Raw genomic sequence first — 4725 nt, 5'->3', positions numbered from 1 at the left:
ACCAAACCTCGTAGGTCAACCGGAGCATGTTCCGCACCAGAGTGGTACGGTAATCCTGTTTTGGAAGTCATGTTACAAGACCATGACAAACCTACGAACTATGAGGAAGCGACGATGAACCCAGATTCCGATAAATGGCTTGAGGCCATGAAATCTGAGATAGGATCCATGTATGAGAACAAAGTGTGGACTTTGGTGGACTTGCCCGATGATCGACAAGCCATTGAGAATAAATGGATCTTCAAGAGGAAGACGGACGCTGATGGTAGTGTTACTATCTACAAAGCTCAACTTGTCGCAAAAGGTTTTCGACAAGTTCAAGGTATTGACTACGATGAGATTTTCTGACTCGTGGATATGCTTAAATCTATCTGAATCATGTTTGCTATTGTCAAATTTTATGAAATCTGGCAAATGGATGTCAAAACTGCATTCCTTAATGGATTTCTTAAGGAAGAGTTGTATATGATGCAACCAGAAGGTTTTGTCGATCCTAAAGGTGCTAACAAAGTGTGCAAACTCCAGCGATCCATCTATGGACTGGTGCAAGCATCTCGGAGTTGGAATATACGCTTTGATAAGCTGATCAAAACATATGGTTTTATATAGACTTATGGTGAAGCATGTATTTACAAGAAAGTGAGTGGGAGCTCCGTAGCATTTCTGATATCATATGTGGATGCCAAATTGTTGATTGGAAATGATATAGAATTTCTGGATAGCATAAAAGGATACTTGAATAAGATTTCAATGTAAGACCTCGGTGAAACTACTTATATATTGGGCATCAAGATCTATAGGGATAGATCAAGACGCTTAATAGGAATTTCACAAAGCACATACCTTGACAAGATTTTGAAGAAGTTCAAAATGTATCAGACAAAGAAAGGGTTCTTGCCTGTGTTTCAAGGTGTGAAGTTGAGTAAGACTCAAAGCCCGACCACGGCAGAAGATAGAGAGAGAATGAAAGTCATTCCTTATGCCTCAGCCATAGGTTCTATAAGTATGCCATGTTGTGTACCAGACCTATTGTATACCTTGCCATGAGTTTGGCAAGGGGGTACAATAGTGATCTAAGAGTAGATCACTGGACAGCGGTCAAAATTATCCTTAGTTACCTTAAAGAGGACTAAGGAAATGTTTCTCGGTTATGGAGGTGATAAAGAGTTCGTCATAAAGAGTAACGTCGATGCAAGCTTTGACACTGATCTAGATGACTCTAAGTCTCAATCTAGATACATATTGAACGTGAAAGCAATTAGCTAGAGTAGCTCCATAAGGAGCATTGTAGACATAGAAATTTGCAAAATACATACGGATCTGAATGTGGCTGACCCGTTGACTAAAACTTCTCTCACAAGCAAAACATGATCACACCTTAGTACTCTTTGGGTGTTAATCACATGACGATGTGAACAAGATTATTGACTCTACTAAACCGTTTGGGTATTGGTCACATGGCGATGTGGCTATAGGGTGTTAATCACATGATGATGTGAACTATTGGTGTTAAATCACATGGCGATGTGAACTAGATTATTGACTCTAGTGCAAGTGGAAGACTGAAGGAAATATGCCCTAGAGGTAATAATAAAGTTGTTATTTTATATTTCCTTATATCATGATAAATGTTTATTATCCATGCTAGAATTGTATTAACCGGAAACTTGATACATGTGTGGATACATAGACAAAACACCGTGTCCCTAGTAAGCCTCTACTAGACTAGCTCGTTAATCAAAGATGGTTGAGTTTCCTAACCATAGACATGTGTTGTCATTTGATGAACGGGATCACATCATTAGGAGAATGATGTGATGGACAAGACCCATCCGTTAGCTTAGCATGTTGATCATTCAGTTTTATTGCTATTGCTTTCTTCATGTCAAATACATATTCCTTCGACTATGAGATTATGCAACTGCCGGATACCGGAGGAATACCTTGTGTGCTATCAAACGCCACAACATAACTGGGTGATTATAAAGATGCTCTACAGGTATCTCCGAAGGTGTTTGTTGGGTTGGCATAGATCGAGATTAGGATTTGTCACTCCAAGTATCGGAGAGGTATCTCTGGGCCCACTCGGTAATGCACATCATAATAAGCCTTGCGAGCAATGTGACTAATGAGTTAGTTGCGGGATGATGTATTACAGAACGAGTAAAGAGACTTGCCGGTAACGAGATTGAACTAGGTATGAAGATACCGACGATCGAATCTCGGGCAAGTAGCATACCGATGACAAAGGCAATAACATATGTTGTCATTACGGTACGACCGATAAAGATCTTCGTAGAATATGTGGGAACCAATATGAGCATCCAGGTTCCGCTGTTGGTTATTGACCGGAGAAGTGTCTCGGTCATGTCTACATAGTTCTCAAACCCGTAGGGTTCGCACGCTTAACGTTCGATGACAATTTTGTATTATATGAATTATGTGATTTGGTGACCGAATGTTGTTCGGAGTCTCGGATGAGATCACGGACATGGCGAGGAGTCTCGAAATGGTCAAGAGGTAAAGATTCATATATAGGTGTTATATCTTGATCAATAGAGCCTTTGAATATATGCTTTGAGTCATAGAGTTTGTGTTGTGATACATGTTGTTCCACCGCAGGGCATGCACGTGTGTGTGGGGTTTGACGAATTAGTTGTTGACCCGTTGGTTATCTTTCTTACATAGGAATGTATCGTTGTGTTCTAGGAGCCCAAGAGTTTATCACACCCCGCCAGATGCCGACGCTTCGACTCAGAACACAATATTTGAGTGACACATGTACTGTGATGCATTGTGTGAAGCACTGTACGATTGAGCCCGCACAAGTTATACAACTAAAAATGTCGAACTGAGATCTCTATTTGATTTTTGAGTAACGCTGAGATCTCTGTTGTGTGATTGCTATCAGCGATCGAGTATAGGCCCAAGACAATATTGTCGGGTGGAATAGCCCAGACAAGATGTCATGTTGTTCCGGCATGAGTCTCGTACTCGTATATGATCCGCTACAGTTTTTTCTTTCTTTCTGAGGGGTACTCTTTTCTTAGAGGTGCTTTTTTTGAGAAAATGTTCCGCTATACCTAGAATTATAGTACATGATTAGACCCGGGAAGGCCGGCCCTGGGATTTCAGGGGCCCGAGGCCAAATTAAGAAATTGGGGCCCTTTAGTATAAATAGGATGCTATAGCATCAATGTAGCATGCTATAGAGTTTACAAGATGTCTTGTGTTAAGGAAAGTTGATCCAAATACATGGTCAAACATCTTAAATAGTGCGATATAACTTCGCTATGTTTAGAAGAGGTTATTCGCTAAGAGGTTTAGCGCGCTATTTAAAAGTATGATAATAATTGATATATATATATATATATATATATATATATATATATATATATATATATATATTGTAACGCCCACGATGCGGCTATATCTCCCATGTGTCGAGGCACGACTTGGAGGCATAACCGCATGGTGGTTTTGTCGCAAGAAGGGTCATCTTCACACAATCCCATGTAATGAACAAGAATGAGATAAAAAGAGTTGGCTTACAATCGCCACTTCACACAATACATAAATAAATTCATACATCATTCAAAATACACCCATAGACCGACTACGGTCAAGTCCAAATGAAAAGAAGATAACCCCAAAAGCTAGATCCCCGATCGTCCCAACTGGGCTCCACTACTGATCATCAGGAAACGAAATATAGTAATGACCAAGGTCCTTGTCGAACTCCCACTTGAGCTCGGTTGCGTCACCTGCACTGGTTTCAACGTCACCTGCAACTGTTTTGGTAGAATCTGTGAGTCACGAGGACTCAACAATCTCACACCCGCGAGATCAAGACTATTTAAGCTTATGGGTAGGAAAGGGGTAATGAGGTGGAGCTGAGGCAAGCACTAAGCAAAATATGGTGTCTAACATACGCAAATAAGAGCAGGAAGAGAAGCAACGCAACGGTCGAGAAGCTAGAAGTGATCCTGAAACTACTTACGTTCATACATAACCCAGACCGTGTTCACTTCCCGGACTCCGCCGAAAAGAGACCATCACGGCTACACACGCGGTTGATGCATTTTAATTAAGTCAAGTGTCAAGTTCTCTACAACCGGATATTAACAAATTCCCATCTGCCACATAACCGCGGGCACGGCTTTCGAAAGATAATACCCTGCAGGGGTGTCCCAACTTAGCCCATCACAAGCTCTCACGGTCAACAAAGGATAAACCTTCTCCCGGAAAGACCCAATCAGTCTCGGAATCCCGGTTTACAAGACATTTCGACAATGGTAAAACAAGACCAGTAGTGCCGACAAATCCCGATAGGAGCTGCACATATCTCATTCTCAGGGCACACCAGATGAGCAAGACGTCGGGTTGGCATAGACCCTGGTTGCCCAGGGGGCGCCGGACATCGCTCGGTTTGGACCAGCACTCGGAGGAGAACTGGCCCGGGGGGTAAATAAAGATGACCCTCGGGCTCCGGAAACCCAAGGGAAAAAGGGCTAGGTGAGGCAAATGGTAAAGCCAAGGTTGGGCCTTGATGGAGGAGTTTTATTCAAAGCGAACTGTCAAGGGGGTCCCATAAATCACACAACCGCGTAAGGGACGCAAAATCAAGGAACATAACACCAGTATGACGGAAAACTAGGGTGGCAAGAGTGGAACAAAACACCAGGCATAAGGCCGAGCCTTCCACCCTTTACCAAGTATATAGAT

Source organism: Triticum aestivum, chromosome 6D (assembly GCF_018294505.1).
Source record: "Triticum aestivum cultivar Chinese Spring chromosome 6D, IWGSC CS RefSeq v2.1, whole genome shotgun sequence".
In the NCBI taxonomy this organism is placed as follows: domain Eukaryota; kingdom Viridiplantae; phylum Streptophyta; class Magnoliopsida; order Poales; family Poaceae; genus Triticum; species Triticum aestivum.
The sequence above is the reverse complement of the archived record's forward strand: the minus strand, read 5'-3'. Positions refer to the sequence as shown.